The sequence below is a fragment of the Dunckerocampus dactyliophorus genome, chromosome 14 (assembly GCF_027744805.1).
Source record: "Dunckerocampus dactyliophorus isolate RoL2022-P2 chromosome 14, RoL_Ddac_1.1, whole genome shotgun sequence".
Classification (NCBI taxonomy): Eukaryota; Metazoa; Chordata; class Actinopteri; order Syngnathiformes; family Syngnathidae; genus Dunckerocampus; species Dunckerocampus dactyliophorus.
The window spans coordinates 21,827,389-21,847,299 of NC_072832.1; the positions used below are offsets into that span (position 1 = coordinate 21,827,389).

At 42.3% G+C, this 19,911-nt stretch overlaps 1 long non-coding RNA gene across 1 annotated transcript; it reads right to left on the minus strand.

Annotated features, from left to right (window-relative positions):
* Positions 1–12,375: 12,375 nt before the first annotated feature.
* LOC129194076 (uncharacterized) lies at positions 12,376–15,765 on the minus strand. The gene is made up of 3 exons (XR_008573674.1): positions 15,624–15,765; positions 12,854–13,583; positions 12,376–12,448 (listed from the first exon to the last, which is right to left on the minus strand). It is a non-coding gene; the product is annotated as an uncharacterized LOC129194076 (long non-coding RNA).
* Between the last annotated feature and the right edge of the window lie 4,146 nt (positions 15,766–19,911).

Consider the following 19,911-nt stretch of genomic DNA (forward strand, 5'->3'; position numbering starts at 1 on the left):
TGCTGATGGAATGAGGGTTTTCTCTCAAAATTGCACAATACATGGCCCCATTCACTCTTTCCTTTACACGGATCCTGTTCCCTTTGTAGAAAAATAGCCCCAAAGTATGATGTTTCCACCCCAATGCTTCACAGTAGGTATGGTGTTCTTTGGATTCAACTCAGCATTTTTCTCCTCCAAACATAAGTTGAGTTTCTAACAAAAAGTTCTATTTTGGTTTCATCTGACAATTACACATTCTCCCAATCTTCTTCTGGATCAACCAAATGCTCTCTAGCAAACGTCAGACGAGCCGGGACATGTACTGGCTTTAGCAGGGGGACACGTCTGGCACTGCAGGTTGAGTCTCTGGCGGCGTAGTGTGTTACTGATGGTAGCCTTTGTTACTTTGGTCCCAGCTCTCTGCAGGTCATTCACTAGGTCCCCCCGTGTGGTTCTGGGATTTTTGCTCACCGTTCTCATGATCATTTCGACCCAACGGGGTGAGATCTTGCGTGGAGCCCCAGATCGAGGGAGATTATCCGTGGTCTTGTATGTCCTCCACTTTCTAATAATTGCTCCCACAGTTGATTTCTTCACACCAAACTCCTTACCTATTGCAAATTCAGTCTTCCCAGCCTGGTGCAGGTCTACAGTTTTGTTTCTGGTGTCCTTTGACAGCTCTTTGATCTTGGCTATATTGGAGTTTGGAGTCTGACTGTTTCAAGTTGTGGATAGGTGTCTTTTATATTGATAATGAGTTCAAATATGTGCCATTAGTACAGGTAAAGAGTGGAGGACAGAGGAGCCTCTTCAAGAAGAAGTTACAGGTCTGTGAGAGCCAGAAATCGTGCTTGTTTGTAGGTGACCAAATACTTATTTTCCACCATAATTTGCAAATAAATTAATAATATATTTTCTTTTTCTCATTTTTTCTCTCATAGTTGAGGTACACCGATGATGAAAATTGGAGACCTCGGTCATCTTTTAAGTGGGACAACGTGTGCAATTGGTGGCTGACTAAATACTTTTTTGCCCCACTGTAGCTGTTCTATTTGTTTGTGGTAGATATGGCTCTGTCTCCAAGCACCAGGGTGGCCTTGACACTTGGCACAGTTTTTCTGTCTGTCTGCCATTTTGTGCTGACTTCAATGGTGATTGTTGTGCACACTGATTTTATAATTTTCTTTATTTTTGTTATACCCAGTCACATTTGGCTCTGACAATGGTAAAAATCTGTTTGTTATCTTTAAATACTATTTTATATTAGGTCTGACAAACAGTGACACTATTTAAAACTCATTCACAAATACAAGATCTCATGTCTCTCATGCCTTTGATTACATTAACTCAGGAGGAAGGAAGAATCTATATTAATATTAATATACCAATTTGCTGCGTATATCTATACAGGTATGCTCAGGAGTCGCAATACAATTTTAACTACAACATTTGTGTCGTTGAACTTCACCATTAGTTTTTCTGTTGGCTCCATTTTCTTGTCCTTCTTTATTGCTGTTGTCTTATCATCTGGTTTCATCTGGCCTCAGCTTCTACATCGGGGGCCTGTAGCTTGGCACAAAATGGCTGCCCTCAGGCCCTCCTGGCAAAGAGTTGCAAAACTGTGGCTCAGCTTTGGGATGTCTCCAATGTGGCACATCTATCCATCATCTCACCATTTGTCACGCTGCAGTTCTGGAGACCCAATCTATCAGAACCCACCAGGTCCTGTCGTAAATAAAGAGGAAACACAGCAGGATCACAGTGTAAGTGTAGATGCAAAGAGGAAAGGAAAGAAAAGACCAAAACAGGATAGCGCAATTTGTAAATAGTAGAGAAAGGGGTGAATGTGAGGGAGGAAATGGAGAAAACTACTTACTACTGAAATACAGACTGTGATATTCAAGACTGGAGATATTTTTAGTTGTAAACAAGATAAAATACTTACAGTGTATGATAGTCCAACTCTTGAATGCAATGCATCACAATTTTGCTGTCGGTGAAGTAGTCAAAAAGGTTTTCAAAATATAATTGCAATTGTACACTGCTGGACTCTTACCATTGTGATGGTAAAATGACTATTTTAGTAGGTATGTCCGATAATATCTGCCACCGATAATTATTGACCCTATATTGGCATAAAAATGTCTCAGTAGGGAAGCCCAGATTTCCCGGTCCCGGGCCACCTCCTCCAGCTCCAATGGGAGGACACCAAGGCGTTCCCAGGGCAGCTGTGACACATAATCCCTCCAGCGTGTCCTATGTCTGCCTCGGTGTTCCGGGCCCGAGCCACCTCAACTGGCTCCTCACGATATGCAGCGGCTCTACTCTGAGCCCATCCTGAATGCCTGAGCTCCTCACCCTATCTCTTAGGGTGAGTCCAGCCACCCAACGGAGGAAACTAATTTCAGCCGCTTGTATCTGCCATCTTGTGCTTTCGGTCAAAACCCAATTTTTTCCAATTCAGTACTTAACTGTGCTAAAAAGCCACAACGACTTATTGTAGATTCATTGTAGTTAACGACGGTTGAACAATATAACAAACATGTGCGTAGCCAACCTATCTGACCAATATGTGGTCAGCCGGGGGGGGGGGGGGGGGGGGGGTGGTTGTTAATACTTCGTAAATTCCTTTAGTGTCACAGTCAGGTTCAAATTGGTTAAAATACAAAAGTGTCAACTTTCTTATAATTTCACATTACATTCGGCAGTGTAGTGAACTATATAATTGTTATTTCATGTCTACAGGGCTCTAATAATGTTAAAAAACATATTTAGAAAATCATAAACAGGTTTTCTATGACATAACTATGAAAATATTCAGTTGATTAATATTGAATCCTACTTTGTAGATATTCACTTATTGCTGTCGAATCTGGAACCAATTAAATGCGATAAACAAGGGATGACTGTAAGTCCTAATGTGACTGGGTTTGACTCAGACGACATAATGTAAAACCGGATGATCTCATGATGATGATGATGATGAAGGTCTACAAAATTGCTGTCCAAAAAACATCTGCCCCAAAATCAACTAAAGCAGTAATCTTAATATTGCTACACTTTAGTAATGATATGATCAAAGCCTACTTGTTGTTTAGACATGAATGTATGTAGGCTGTTCAAATGAAGGATGTTGTTTGGAGATAAATAATGAGTTTGAGTTCCCTCAATAAAAAAGTAACAGTTGCAGAAAGTCACAATGAAGGTCACTTCCTTTATTTTCCCCTTTCTGCAGTTTCCTTTCACATGAAGGCAAAGACAGAAGCCAAGAGCGGCAGGCATAAAAGTCCTAAGTACGCGTTGCCTGCTGAGAAACACTTTGCCCCACCATCAATCCTGTCATTGTCTGGCTCCCTTCACTTGTTAGCTAATTGAATAAATGAAAGATTGTTGTCTGCTTCTTGGGCATTCTTTGGTCTTTAATTTTTACATGTTTTTCTTCACTGTGGACTCTCTGGCTTTACGGGCCTTTTAAAATTAACAATACTGTAATGATAATCATGTCTGTCAATGCTGTCTGGTCTGTTCTCAATGTGTGTGTGTAAGTCCTTGTGTGCAGGACTGGACTCCTCAAATGACACCTCCAGATGTGCATACGAGGAGTGGGGAGGAAGAGGGGAGAACATGGGGATACTTATCATAGGTGAAGAAGAGCAATGAGAGCACATTACCGCAGAAAGTAAAATTTGGAATATAATGAATGGAGAACAAAGAAGAAGGAGAAAAATGAGATGACACAAGCCACAATGTCAGCCAACATGTTGACAGCAACACCCATCAGTCATTTGTACTTTCTGACACGTACAACCCATTTAGTGTGTCTGTGTAGGCTCTCAGACGTACAGGAGTTGTCCATCGAGGAAAAGGCTTCTTGAGACGTCATCTGTACTTCTGTGAAGAAGGTGTCGGACGTTTCACTCCTCATCCAAAGAGCTTCGTCAGCGCTAGGCCTAGGCCACCAACATGTTGTCATGCCGCTGCTTTTCTGTTAATGTCTCTGTAATTTTTTTTTTTTAAATAATCAAATATCTCCAGGAAATCTGACACAGCAAGTATTACTGAATAACATCTATGCGCTCATTGGTCGGTCAGTGAACCTCTCGCCAATTGGTCCTCCCCTGATAGACAATAATGAAAAGTGGCACATTTTTCAATTTTCTGGGATTGCGTCACAAGCCAGCGTGTGCACGATGACATGGATCGCAGGTTCTATTGAAAATTAATGGACTAGAGATTAGTTTGTCTTCCATCTGTGGCGCACAATATTTAGTCTTGACCCTGTCCTTGCTAATCTACTGTGAAGGCAGAGGCAAGACTAAATTGCACTCATGAGTTCACATAGTAGACAAAAATCTCTTCATTAACTTATATGTCTCTATATACAGTATATGTTGTCTGCGTATATGTGTGCGCGTGTGTGTTGCATAAATCTGATGAGTGCTATTAAACTGGATATTGACTTATTTATGGCCTCCCTCAAAATTACAGCCTGTCTTTGATTTGCATTGCATTGCACTGCCCCCCACTGGAAAAACAAAAGGTTTGCTGCATGACATATGTCATGCTGCAGGTTTGTTGCAACATAACATTTGTAGTCCTTGTGATGTGATCATCTGAACAACAAATGTATTGACTTGACTTTGACCTCAACTATCTTATTCAGCTTGTGCTAGACATACTTGAAGTTCATCTCTTTTCTAAAGCCAGGCTAAGATGAATAAAGCTAAATAATTTTGAAAAATATAGAGCTAAATAATTAGAAACTTTGAAGAAGGTTGCCTGCAAAGCTGAAAACGTGAAGTGACCACAAATGCATGGATTTTACCTTTGACCTTATCGATCTTGACCACATTGGGTTAGAAAGTTGAAGTGTCCTTTTGACTAAAGTGCTTCAAAGCATTAAGTATGAATTTTGAACATCCATCCTCAGTTTGATACTGTTCTAAATGAAAAGGTCACATCTCTGTCACAAAACATACAGCATGTAGAATGTATGTATTATGGGTATTATGTTACATCTCTGACATTGCTCCATTTGGCTTGAAAGTAACACTGTATTTTAATCAATAATAAAATAAAACTACACATTTCGAAGTGGCCTTTTATTGTGGGCAGTCTAAGGCAGACCTGTGCACTAATCATGGTGTCTAGTCAGCATCTTGATATGGCACACCTGTGAGGTGAGATAGATTATCTCAGCAAAGGAGAAGTTCTCACTATCACAGATTTAGACAGATTTGTGAACAATATTTGAGAGAAATGGTGATATTGTGTATGTGGAAAAAGTTTTAGATCTTTGAGCTCATCTCATAAACAATGGGAGCAAAAATAAAAGTGTTGCGTTTACACTTTTGTTGAGTGTATATTTCCAAAATAAACCCACAGTTGTGTTTCTGTCTGTTGGTGGAAAATGTAAAACCTTCAAACAAGAGAAAAAAATAGCTAAACACATGCTATGCTTTCTTTTAAATGACATACTTGAAGTGAGAGTGCCTAAATTAGGGTGACCATATATTGATTACCGAAAACGAGGACACTTGGTAATGGATGCTCAAATGATATTGGAGGTTTACTCAAAGAAGACGTATCATTTCAATACATTGGAAGTATGTCTCTGTATGGATAGAAAGTTGTACAATTACAAAATACAATCTACAAAAGACACAAATCCAAAAGGAAGGCCGTTCAAAAATGAGTATGAAAATGTTTCCAAAACCAGAACACAGGAACCTGTGGTAAAATGCTTGTTAATTTTGGAATGTAATCAATATTTTCGGGAAAAATTTGCCCGCTAAATTCACAAGAATGTCCCCAATTTTACAAGACTTCAACTCGGCAAGTGTCAATAATTACCTCGGGTGCATATGTTTTGCTTTTTCTTTGTTTTTTTGCAGGTTTTTGGCAACATTAATTCGCTGTTGCCACTAACGTTTTGGCAACACTAATTTATAAAACCATCATAAGACAGCCTCCCAGCAATCAATTTAATGGCCCAATGAAAAACAATGAAAACAGGACATTTTTATCACTTTCTAAAAAAAACAAAACAAGCGTGGACAGGACAGGACGTGAAAACAGGACATGTTGTGGGAAAACAAGACAAGTGTGGTCAACCTAGTCAAATGTCTTGCTTTAGTTATAGAGAACAGTGGAAGTGGATTTGTGAGCAAGTGTGTGTGTCCTGTTTGAAGGTTATAACCTTCTCCCATGTGTTATTGTAAAGTGTGTGCAGCATGTAGTTTGTCGGGGGAAAGTGACATGTGTGTCACTGTGCTCTGATTACGTGTCACAGTGAATTAGCCTCCATGTGGCATCCGGCTGGCACACACCGCAACCTGCCCTCTGCCCACCACACCACATATGTGCCCAAGATTAGACTTAATAACCAGCACTGCCAATCATGCTTTAATCACAATAAGTCTGCATTTAGTGGGAGCTGGGAGGTCACAGGCATATGGGCCTTTGAAAAGCCAATCTGGAGTAGATAATAAGGCCAGTTTGCACAAATGTGTGTGTACCAAGTATACTCACCAAGTGCTGTGTGGCAGCTGCTCTGGTGGACCACAGAGACTTGACAGAAAGAGTTCACAATATTAAAAAATGCAGGACACCACACCAACTTCCTAGGCAGACATTCAAGATTGATTATTGTGTGTAATACCTTAATGAAACCAAACAAAATGTAAAATGACAGCCATGTTTTCAAATATATGCTCTGATGAACAACCATAATATTGTCCCAGTAACAATGTCATGTTGAGCCTAAAAGAATTTTCTTTTTCATGTTTTACAATAAGAATGAATTAATATACAGTATAATTAATATAATTATGAATTCTTTTCATTTTCTGTACCGCTTGTCCTCACTAGGGTCCCAGCTGACATCGGGAGACCCTGGACTGGTCGCAAGTCAATCAGACAGCACACGTAGATAAAGAACCATTCACACTGACATCATACCGATGGGACAATTTAATATTTACAATTAATCTAACATTCCTAATTTTGGAATGTGGGAGGAAGCCAGAGCGCAGTCGTCCCTCACTATATTGCGGCTCAAATATCGCTCCCTCAAAACCAGATATTACAAGTTATTTTGGTGTTTGTCAGTGCCCCCCCCCCGGGTCCCCCCTTCAGTGGCATGATGAGGTTAGCTGAGGTGAAAACCCAATGGCGACCATAAGATGAGGTACACCTAGCTACTTTAAGGGGAGGGCTTAGGTGATGAACCAGATATTCCAACTGTATTTAACTGTAGTCTATGCAATCTCCAAGGTTTTGGTGAGTTACAGCGTTGATTCTCCTGCACAGGTCCAGCAAAGGATAACACACAAGTGTGACTGTCCTGTTGTCATACCATTGACATCAAAGTCAAACAGACCACAGTATGTGAGGCTCCGTCACTGTGTGTCTGACATGGTACTCTGCAGCACAGGTGCCCCTCAGGGTACGGTGCTCTCCCCTTTCCTCTTCACGCTCTACACCTCGGACTTCACACACAACTCCACACAGTGTCACATCCAGAAGTTCTCCGATGACACAGCCATTGTTGGTTGTGTTTCAGAGGGGAATGATCTGGAATACAGGACGGTCATCAGGGACTTTGTCAGCTGGAGTGAGCTTAACCAGCTGCAGCTCAACACCAGCAAGACAAAGGAGATGATCATTAACTTCCAGAGGAAAACATCTCACTTCACACCGGTGAACATCCAGGGAGCGGACATAGAGTTGGTAGACAGCTACAAATTCCTGGGTGTTCACCTTAACAACAAGCTGGACTGGTCCGTCAACACCCACGCCCTCTACAAGAAGGGCCAGAGTCGCCTCCACCTGCTGAGGAGACTGAGGTCCTTTGGTGTGTGCAGGACTCTTTTACGGACCTTTTATGACTCTGTGGTGGCCTCAGCCATCTTCTATGCTGTGGGCTGCTGGAGAGGGGGCAGCACGGACAGGGACAGGAGCAGGATCAATAGGCTGATCAGGAGAGCGAGCTCTGTCCTGGACGGTCCTCTGGACTCCGTGGAGGAAGTGGGGGAGAGAAGGATGTTGGCTAAGCTGACATCCATCATGGACAACACCTCTCACCCGCTACATGACACTGTGGGTTCCCTTAGCAGCTCCTTCAGCAGTAGACTCTTACACCCACGGTGTAAGAAGGAGAGGTTCCGCAGGTCCTTCATACCGACCGCTATCAGGCTCTACAACACCTGCACCACCTGAACCATGTTGTAGTGCTTTACTTTACTGTTCTCTTTACTTGTCTTGCTTGCTTGCTGCTGTAACAAGTAAATTTCCCCGCTGTGGGATCAATAAAGTACATACAATACAATACAATACAATACAAACATCACAAACACACACATATAAGTCAAGCATCGTGCCCAAGCATCCCCCACAACCGCTTTACTTAGTGCTGAAGGAGGTTAGAAATCGTAAGTAAAGATTAAATATTATTGTTCTAAAAAAGTAGCATATAAAATTTATAATATATAGTAAATATGTAGTATTTAATATAGTAAATATGTAGTATTTAATATATCAAGAATATGTGAAGTTCCTCTCGACGTTCCTTCAAAACAGGGTTGTTTTGACTACCACATTCACCCAGCGTTGTAATATTACAACAATTACAAAACAAGCTCTAAATAAAATGTACCACATATTTTCCACAATGTTCTAGACACTTTAATAAACATACAAAAATATTTAAAGCATTTTACTTACTACGGTCAGATATATCCATTCCAGTAAATCCACGGGATGATGCTGTCTCAAAAATCTGGGGGTTGTGTGACTTCTTGACCTGAGGGCGGACCTTATATACAGCTGTATGACCCAAGAGCATTCTGAGACTGAACGCACTTCCTTTAGCCCTTATGGCTGTCAGGTATACCCTAAACAGCCAAACGGGGTTCACACCATTTGAACTCACCAGAGGTCAGCAGTTTCCTGGACCTACTGCTGGCACAGGACCCACAGATGTCATTGAGAGAATGAGGTATTGCACATACAGTATTAGGATGTAGCACAACGGCTGGTGTGTGAATTTTCTGTGTACAGTAGATTACTGACAAAGGGGGTCCCCAAAACGAAGTACACACAAAACCATAGGTGTACCTAAAGGTCTTCAAAAGAAAATAGACAGAACCCAGGTGGATGGGCCCGCACTGGGTGACGGCGAAAACGTCACACGCCCTCCGGCTGGAGGGGAAAGGAAGTTCCTGGTTCAACGTTGGACCGTGTTCTGTGGAAATGGCACCAAACTCTTCGGAGGGAACTTAGTCACATTAATATTACTCACTCTGCTCTCAATAGTTATAGTGACTACTTTTCTCTTGTGCTTAGATGTGTTCGAAGTCAGGGGCGGACTCCGGGGGAGGCAGAGCATTGCTTTCATTGCTGGGCACTTTTATCCCCAGCAACATGGCACCTGACAGCAGCTTGACCCGTGCCTTGAAAGATCTCCAGGCCTTGTCTGTTGAGCTGAAGGAACATTTGGTGGGATGACTGGATAAAAAAGTGGTTCGGCAAGTGGAATGCTGTGGCCGAGTATGCAGCTATCATGGATTTTAACTTTGACCTTATCGATTTTGACCACAGAGTTTTTTGTGCCATGTTGGTGATGTGCGGTTGTGGGTGCATTCCCTGCCTGCGCTCAGCTTGCAATCGAGTCATCACAACGGCCATTAAAGGGAAAATGAACCCCCCAGCTCCCTGGACTTCGAATCAGATGGAGAAACAACAGAAGTTGTTTAAGATATCCTTTCGTATCCTTGATTTATGCCTAAAGGGGGATTGTAGGCTAAAAACTGTTTTATTGATTGATTTGTTAATTGAGTGCCATAATACAAGTAGATTTTAGGGAAATTGTTTGATTGATTGATGTATTAACTAAGTGCCTTAATATACTGTAAGTACATTATACAAAAAAATGTTTTATCGATGAATCTATTAAATGAGTGAGTGAATACAAGTACTTTATAGAAATAATGCTGGATTAAACTGTTAGCTGAACACTGACCTAAGTAGGTGAAAGGGAAGAGGGATCACACAGATAAAATCAGCAGCCAGATATGGTCACAGTGTGTAGTCAAAATAGACAACGTCAGTCTGGGAGAAGCCTATTCTATTCTGTGCAGGAAAAGTGTTACCGCATAAGCGAAAAACCCAACTTTCACCTGCTGTCGTCAGACACTCTTCGTCAAAGAATCCAAGGGATAAGATATCTTGGGACATCTTGGTGCCAATGGTCTGAGAAGGACAACAACAAAAGCAGAAGACGCGATCGTTCGGGAGCTGTCTCTCTTCTTCTGGCTAGGAGGCTGCAGGCGAGCAGTGGAAGAGACATTGCCACGAAGCTTCGAAAACTGAAATTGTATTCTGTCTGACTATTTTCTATACAATTTGTAAACTTAATCTGGAGTGTGAGTCTTTTTTCCTTCTCATAATTGGAGATTAACATACACGTAAGGGAAGATGAAACTTGTTTAATTCATTGCACTGAATTTGCTGACAAAGTGAAAATAGCGACACAAATTCAGCTGAATAATTTATGGCGGCCAGGAACATTCAGCCAGTTGAAAGGGGCCACAGGTGGTGGACCACCTATTGCAACTCTATTTGGTTTTAGTCTGTGCCGCCCCTTGGTGGCCACCCACCTGCATCACACTGCATTTGCTGCCAAGGTGACAATACGCACCCAAAATGAGCTAAAAACCCCATGGCAACTATATGATTGGGGACACTCAGCCAGTTTAAGGGGGCCGCAGGTGATGGACCAGCTATTGCAACTACTGTATATTTGGTGTTAGTCTGTGCGACCCATGTGTGCCCACCAGCTTGCCGCCTCTACCCTGCAGCAACTCCAGAGTAGAACAAGGTCCAGTCCCTTTCGAGGAGTTTGGTTCCAGGACTCAAACTGTGGGTCGAGGTTAGTCTGACTATGTCTAGTGGGAATGTCTCATCCTCTCGTACAAGTTTGGACTCCTTCCCCACCAGAGAAGTGACATTCCATATCCCAAGAACCAGATTTGGCTGCTGAAGACCAGGTCGCCCAGGGGCCTGCTCTTGACCGCCACCCAAAACACATTGCGTCGGATCCTTATGCTTGTCCCAGCCGGGAAGGGGGGAGGAGATCCTGTGTGGCTTCTTCGGGCTGGGTCCCACAGGCCCGACCACCAGGCGCTCACCATGGAGCCCCTCCCCAGGCCTGGCTCCATGGTGAGGCCCCGGTATACCACATCTGGGCGAGGTCCGGCTCCTCCTCTTGTGTTTATTCATAATTCATAGGGTCTTCTGAATCACTCTTGGTCTGGGACCTGGGATGGATGGATGGACTCACGCGTATTTCACTGTTCCTATGACTATGCCTCTTTGTTCTGGCGCTGCTCCGCTGTAGCATTTTTGCATTCTTAAAACTTATTGCTGCTGTCATCCTTGCTATTACTATTTTCCTCCTCCTTTATGTAACACACCGAAGATTCATTTATTCCGTAATGGCTGTCACGGACGGCGTGTAGCCAGTAATGAGGATCCCGTGTAACAAAAATGTATTACAAAGTCCACACAAAATACAAAGGGAAAAAAATGCAAAATGTAAAAAGTACAACACAAAACCTCCGGGCCTAGCCAAGGGAAAAACACAAAACTTAGGATGCTGCTATACACGGAAGTAGCAGGAGTAAAATGCTATGCTAACAGAAGACACTGCTGAAAACTGAGCAGGACAAAAAAATAACTAGAACACAAATCGTTGCTGAAAAACCAAGCAGGATGCAACAAGCAAAGTACAAACCTAAAGCCACTACCGCAGACCGGCAAGCAGGGAATACAAGTACTTACAAAAACTTGTTCCTGGCATAGAGTAGGCCTCAACAAACTCCTTGGTGTCTGCTGATATCGAAGGCCACCAGAACCTCTGAGCCACCACGAATAATTACCCCTCAGTTGTCATAAGGCGACACAAGAAGAATGCACATGGGTGGAGCTTCTGGTCGACTGGGGATGGCTGGGATAGGACCGCTCCCACTCCTGTATCCGACACGTCCACCTCCACGAAAAACTGTAACAAAGGATCAGGATGAGTGAGAACGGGTTCAGAGGTAAATAGTTCTTTAAGTTTTGTATACGCCGCCTCAGCTTCTGGGGACCAAGCAAAAGTAATCTTAGTGGATGTGAGCCTCGTCAGAGGTTCCACCTTGCTACTGTAATTGCGAATAAACCTTCTAAAAAAAACTTCTAAAACTTCTATAGTAATTTGCAAACCCCAGGAACTTCTGCAAGTGCTTCTTTGATGTTGGAGGCCGTTCGACCACCACCTGGATCTTAGCGGGATTGGCTCTAAGTCTGCCCTTCTCCACAATATACCCCAGAAACAAGACAGACGGAACTTGCATTTCTCAGCTTTGATGAAAGGGCGGTTCTCCAAAAACCGATGAAGCACCCGCCGCATGTGATGAACATGTTCCTGAGAAGAGAGGGAATTAGAAAAAAATGAGTATGTCATCAAGGTACACAAAGCAAATCTGATTCAGCATATCTCGAAGAACATCACTGAATAAGATTCTGAAAAGGTATGATAAAGGAACAAATCACTTTGTGAAGGTTACCCAAGAGGCAAGGGCTCTGTCTGGTAAGACACCTATGCTATAGTAATTAAGCGCCCATCTAACGGATTAACCACCTTGGGACTCTGAAGCTTAACTTAGCAATAATATACTTTTCCACAAACGCAGAATCTAGAAAACTGTCGTCGGCTCCGGAATCTGTAAGTGCAGTAATTGCCCCTCTCTGGTGATAGTCCCAGAAACCTGTCGTCTCAGTTGAGTCTATCGGACTACACTCCTGACTGGCTCCTTGTTGGCGTACTCACAGGTCGGGGAGGTGGACTGATCCCCGGAGGAAGTTTGAAGGTAGGTACTGGATCTCTCCTCTTCACGACGTCTGGTCTGGCTGGGCAACCCCCCTGCTGCATGGGTACCTCGGTGGAGAGGGTGCTGTCGTCTGCCTGCTCACGTGGTATCGGCGGTCTTCTGCTTCGTGTAGTGAGCGTGGCTCCGCTGGATCTCTCCTCCTCCGCATGCTGTCGGTCGTGCTCCCACAGTTGGTTGGCCTGGTCTATTGAGCAATCTAATGTGTTCGTGTCATCCCGTACCGCTAGCTCGTCCTTTACGCGGGCATGGAGTGCTTTACAGAAGATGCCCTGTAATGCCACCTCGTCATACAGCCAGTACCTGGAACTCAATAGAAAAAGCAGCCACAGAGCATCCTTTCTGCTTCAGATCCAACAGTCTCCTTCCTGCCTTCCTGTCCCTAATGGGGTGATCAAAAACTTTCCTCATTTCTCTCAAAAACAAAAGATGAATGAGTGGTGGCTTTAGCCTTGCTGATGGCGAGAGCATCTGTCAGCAGGCTCATCATGAACGCCACCTTCGCCTGATCAGTCGAGTAGGTGCTCGGCTGCTGGTCAAAGACGAGCGAGCATTGATGTGGGAATTGCGTGCAGCCCAAATTCAAGGGGAGGAGAAGGTGACAATTCATCCTCATCACATGGGTCAGCTTCCTCCTCACTTGATGAAAGAGCCTGGGCTTTTTCGGGTGGCCTACATTCAGATAAAAGATATTTTAGCAAATAAAAAACTTAAAGGTGACTAATGCATAGCAATGTTTTAGTAAATACTGTATACTGGGACAACATTAGCATCAATCATCAATTATGCATTATTAATTACTGTAAGGAACTTGGTGTAAGACCCTAAAATGTGTCCAAGTACTACAGGTATGGATACACATAAGTTTAGGGAAGCACAATCAAGCCTACAATAGCCTATCACAGAATACTGTTAATCATCTTGTTCATATTGTTGTACATGTTGTTCAATATGATTCATAAGGAATTGTACAGTAACTGGCCAGGGACAAGAGATGAACTAGAAAAAGAAAGCATTTCCTGCAGAAAATGCGTGTGCATGCTGAAAGCAGCTGAACTCTATTCAACGCTTCAACTCAACGCTGAATTAGCTGAAGAATCTGCTGAAGCAATGTTGAAAAAGGCTAACACTAAAGCTAAAGCTGAGAACTCTAAATGACTTTAAAAGGGCTTAAAGCAGTACAAAACGTTAAAGAGACAGAGTAACAATTATAGATTTAAGTGTAATATTTGAAAAGTTGAAATCTTGAAGAAGACAGTGATATGACTAACATGGCTGAAGAAACAAGTGAGTTGAGAAAAGACGTCCATTCAGAACAAAAGGTAGGTACAATGTGTGCATCTGTGAGAAAGGCAAATGTAAAATAAATCCACAAATAACCAAAAAAGTTTCCCAAATGTATTTCTGATGCACACACAAATATTTTAAATACTGTATAGGCAATAAAAATTCACAAAAATATATATATTTTATTTATATATTGTAATTAAAAAGTATTTGCAATTTTCATCAAAACATATGCGGTTGTTGATACATTCATATACAAATGCTTTTATTTTGTGAACCTCCTCGCGTTTGTGTGTGAATCTTTTTGAGACTCCCCTGATGTTACCCGATCCACAGATGTATTTTTTCTACCAAGGGGATATAGGTAGCCAATCAGATGTGTCCTTCCTCTTCAGTCAATCACATGAGCGTCCCGCCACCACCCCCATTTGGGGTATGTTTTAACATAGCGTTAGAGCACATGTGTCAAACTTCTGCCCTTGAGGGCCGAGACGCTGCAGGTTTTCTCTCTAACCAGTTTCTTCAGCAGGTGATTTAATTGATGAGCTCCTTCCCTCAAACTGAAGGTGTTGATCATTAAAATCACCTGCTTTTGTGACCGGCTGGAAAGAAAACCTGCAGTGTCTCGGCCCCCCATGACACGGGTTTAACACCCCTGCGTTAGAGGGTGGCAGTAATGCAACACTACATTGACTTTATTCTTATTCAATATTCATTATTCATCACTGATTAATCATCAAATAAATTCAGTCATTCATTCATGCATGTGCTGGTACGCAAGGATTTTCACATAGCAGCCTCAAAAATTACAGGTCTCTGGAGGTGCATAATTTCTTCACAAGTGGCTTTGTCAGAGTTGTGCTCCATCACACACTGTCATCATCAGACATTGCATCAGACATGGGTTGGCTGAAGAGGAAGGAGACATCTGATTGGCTACCTATATCCCCTTGGTAGAAAAAATGCATTTGTGGATCGGGTCACATCAGGGGAGTCAAAAAGCTTCACACACAAACGCGAGGAGGTTCACAAAATAAAAACATTTGTATATGAATGTATCAACATCCACATATGTTTTGATGAAAATTGCAAATACTTTTTAATTACAATATATAAATAAATAAAATATATGTATTTGTGGATTTTCATTGCATAGACAGTATTTAAAAAAATAAATATTTCTGTGTGTATTAGAAATACATTTGGGAAACTTTTTTGGTTATTTGTGGATTTATTTTATAATTATATAATATGCAAAATATGTGTGTGTGCATTGAAAATATTTGTGTGGAAAGTCATTTGCTTATAAATCTTAACATGTATTTGTGAATCCTTCTGTGTGTATTTATTAATCTTGAGACTAATCTAACTCCATACAAAAGTTCTCCCCTAATGTCATCAAAATATGTCCATGTGTTCATTTACCTTTCTGGAACTTTTGGAACTTCTTGACAATCTGGTGACTGCCCCAAAATCAGATGCTCAGAGACCTGCAAAAATATACAGCACAAACCACAATCACAGGTAGAGTCAGCTAAGTGCGTCTGTGTCTGCACACCTGCTCTCTGATCACAGTGAAGGGATAAGATACCAATAAACATTAACGTTAGCTGCAAGTTACTTGCAGAAAAGGAAACGTAACGTTACTCCTCCTGGCATTAAAAAAATATATTCATTCATTCATTCATTCATTCACTTTCAGTATCTAAGTAACCTGGAGGTGCACCTAGCCTGTCATGATGCGTCATGTTTATTAGCATGTTTATTCCCTCCAAAGTTTTGTAAACTAAATTCTGTACACTTAAAACAATCTGTGAAAACCCACTCATACTTTTGGGTTCTATATGCACATAAACATTTGTTTGTCTTACCTTAATTGATCCATACAGCGATCGAGGAGAAGATGAGACGCAAATTGAGCGCCAAACGCCAAATGGTCTGGACACCAGGAAATTGATTTTGAAATGGTATATCCATCCGCAGCGAGCTCACTTAAAACTCCATCCATAAAATAATGATATTTTGCAACTTGTCTGATAGTTATGGTTAAACTATTACTTGTCGGAAAAAATGACATTAAAGGTGAACAATCTATCTAACCATCACGAAGTGAATTTGTTGTGGGACTACTGTGTAAAGCGGACGCTTACAGTGGGGTGAACCGCAATATGGAGTCGGGAGGAAAGCGTTACTTTTTCAAATAACTTTTCAAAACAAAAGTAGTTGTATTTCTCTAAAACAAAATACAACCTAATACATATCCCTTGTGCCCTATTAAGGACAAAAGTGTCCTTTGCAAGTTTTATTTTTTTGATATCTTTGCAGTGATTATGTTTTTAGCCATCATATTTGGCAAAGGTGTGTATTTTTTTTTACTTATTTTGGAATTTCAAAGACAAATCCTATTTTCCACTTTTCTACACCGTGGAGCCAAAAACCAACACTTCCTATTAAGGGATAAAAGTGTCTAACAAAACACCATAAAAATAATATGCGTTAATATTTTTTCAGATTTTTTTCATAAATCATAAACCCGTGTGTGTGTGTGTGGGGGGGGGGGTGCATGCGTGTGTGCGTGTCCGTGCGTGTGTGTGTGTGTGTGCGAGTTCAATTCCATTTTATGCACAGGCGCTGCAGCACAAGGATGTGTGGGCTTTGCAAACATACTTTCCACACTTGCAGCAGGTGTTAGAGGCTTTCTGCTGGCTGGTGCACAAGGGACATACAGCGGGGCAAAAAAGTATTTAGTCAGCCACCAATTGCGCACATTCTCCCACTAAAAAGATGAGAGGTCTCCAATTTTCATCATAGGTCAATTTTCATCAACTATGACAGACAAAATGAGAACAAAAAACAGAAAATCACATTGTCTGATTTTTAAATAATTTATTTGCAAATGATGGTGGAAAGTACATATTTGGTCAATAAGAAAAGTTCATCTCAACTGTTTGTTATATACCTTTTGTTGGCAATGACAGAGGTCAAACGTTTTCAGGAAGTCTTCTCAAGGTTTTCACACACCTGTTGCTGGTATTTTGGCCTATTCCTCCATGAACATCTCCTGTAGAGCAGTGATGCTTTGGGGCTGTTGCTGGCAACACAGACTTTCAACTCCCTCCAAAGAGTTTATATGGGGTTGAGATCTGGAGACTGGATAGGCCACTCCAGGACCTTCGTTGCCCGGGCAGTGTGTTGGGGATCATTATCATGCTGAAAGACCCAGCCATGTTTCATCTCCAATTCCCTTGCTGATGGAATGAGGTTTTCACTCAAAATCACACGATGCATGGCGCCATTCATTCTTTCCTTTACACGGATTAGTCGTCCTGGTCCCTCTGCAGAAAAACAGCCCCAAAGCATGACGTTTCCACCCCAATGCTTCACAGTAGGTATGGTGTTCTTTTGATTCAACTCAGCATTCTTTCTCCTCCAAACACGACAATTTGAGTTTCTACCAAAAAGTTCTCTTTTGGTTTCATGTGACCATATCACATTCTCCCAATCCTCCTCTGGATCATCCAAACGCTCTCCAGCAAACTTCAGACAAGCCTGGACATGTGCTGGCTTAAGCAGGGGACACGTCTGGCACTGCAGGATTTGAATCCCTGGCGGCGTAGTGTGTTACTGATGGTAGCCTTTGTTACTTTGGGCCCAGCTTCCTGCAGGTCATTCACTAGGTCCCCCGTGTGGTTCTGGGATTTTTGCTCACCGTTCTCGTGATCATTTCGACCCCACGGGGTGAGATCTTGCGTGGAGCCCCACATCGAGGGAGATTATCCGTGGTGTTGTATGTCCTCCACTTTCTAATAATTGCTCCCACAGTTTATTTCTTCACATCACGCTGCTTACCTATTGCGGATTCAGCCTTCCCAGCCTGGTGCAGGTCTACAGTTTTGTTTCTGGTGTCCTTTGACAGTTCTTTGGTCTTGGCCATAGTGGATTTTGGACTCTGTTTTTTTTTCTCATTTTGTCTGTCATAGTTGAGGTATACCTGTGATGAAAATTGGAGACCTCTCTCATCTTTTAAGTGGGAGAACGTGTGCAATTCATGGCTGACTAAATACTTTTTTTGCCCCACTGTATATATATTTAATATTATGATATTAACATAACATACAACATACCACTGACATTGGCTATTGTTTCAAATTCTTTTAGACGCGGTAATAAAATAAAATGTGTTCTAAAGGTGTGTCTGCTGCATTTCAAAATGTACAAGCACTTCCAATGCCTACTTTTTTCCCTCATTTTGAGCTGCTATGAGTGGGCAAAAACAGGGCTCAGTCTTGTTTATGTTTTCAATTGAAATAAACCGACATAATTCAGTGCAATTATTTTTCTCATGATCTCTTCAGGTTTGCAGGAGCCACGGTTTATGGTTTTGTATTTGTTTATTTCTTGCATACCGGTTGCACATGTTACCATGTGGGCTGATGTGTCAGGTGAAGAGTATTTAGGGACAGGTGTAGTGGAGCAGATCATCATGCAGGGTGACGGGTTTTTACCACTCACACGCTTAAATTGCAGTATAAAAGTATTTTCCTGGAAAACACAGGCTGATGGTGATGTTCACTCGCACCACCATGCAAGCTTTTTGTTTACTGGAAATGCTAAAAGCACACACTGAGGCAACACTTTAGCCTTGGTTGGTTCTGTGTAAATCGACAAAGGCTTATAGGTCTTTATATAGGACTTTCTTTACATAAATGTCATGCAAATTTTATGTAAAGGGGGCTTTGTATTCGTTATGGGTTTCAATTGTGGGGCCCACATTGTTAAAAACCATATGGGTCCTCTATAGTGTTGCCCAGTTCCAGACCATGCCCACTTAGGCTGGTTACATTCCTTATAGGGCCCGTGCAGTCCGCCCACATGGGCTCCCCACATGGCACCCATGTAACTGAAACCATATGGGTCCCCTATAGTGTTGCCCAGTTCCAGACCATGCCCACTTCGCCTGGTTACATTCCTTATAGGGCCCATGCAGTCAGCCCACATGGGCTTCCCACATGGCACCCATGTAACTGAACCCATATGGGTCCCCTATAGTGTTGCCCAGTGTTGCCCAGTTCCAGACCATGCCCACTTAGCCTATAGGGCCCATGCAGTCAGCCCACATGGGCTCCCCACATGGCACCCATGTAACTGAACCCATATAGGTCCCCTATAGTGTTGCCCAGTTCCAGACCATGCCCACTTAGCCTGGTTACAGTCCTTATAGGGCCCATGCAGTCAGCCCACATGGGCTCCCCACATGGCACCCATGTAACTGAAACCATATGGGGGCCCATAAAATTTGCCCTGTTTATGCCCATGCCCACTTAGCCCATTCACATCCTTTATGGGGCTCATATAGTCAGCCCACATGGGCTTTACATGTGGGGCCCATGTTACTGAAACCACATGGGACCCGCAAAATTTGCCCAGTTCAAGCCCATGCCCACTCAGTACCCACATAGCCTGCATATAACCCTTATGGGCCCCACATGGACGTGCTGGCTGGGTTATTGCTTAAAAACGTGTTTCAGACCGAATAGAGTGCATTTATGAACATTGCCCACAACTTCCAAACAATGAACCACAGATGCACCAAACCACCTAAAAAGTGCTTAAAACACCTGCTCAAATCGAATTAGTTACTTTTTTTCATTTTGCAATTCAGGTGGGGGGAGCGTGGAAGGGGGACACAGACTAAAACTGAATTAAGTTTCAA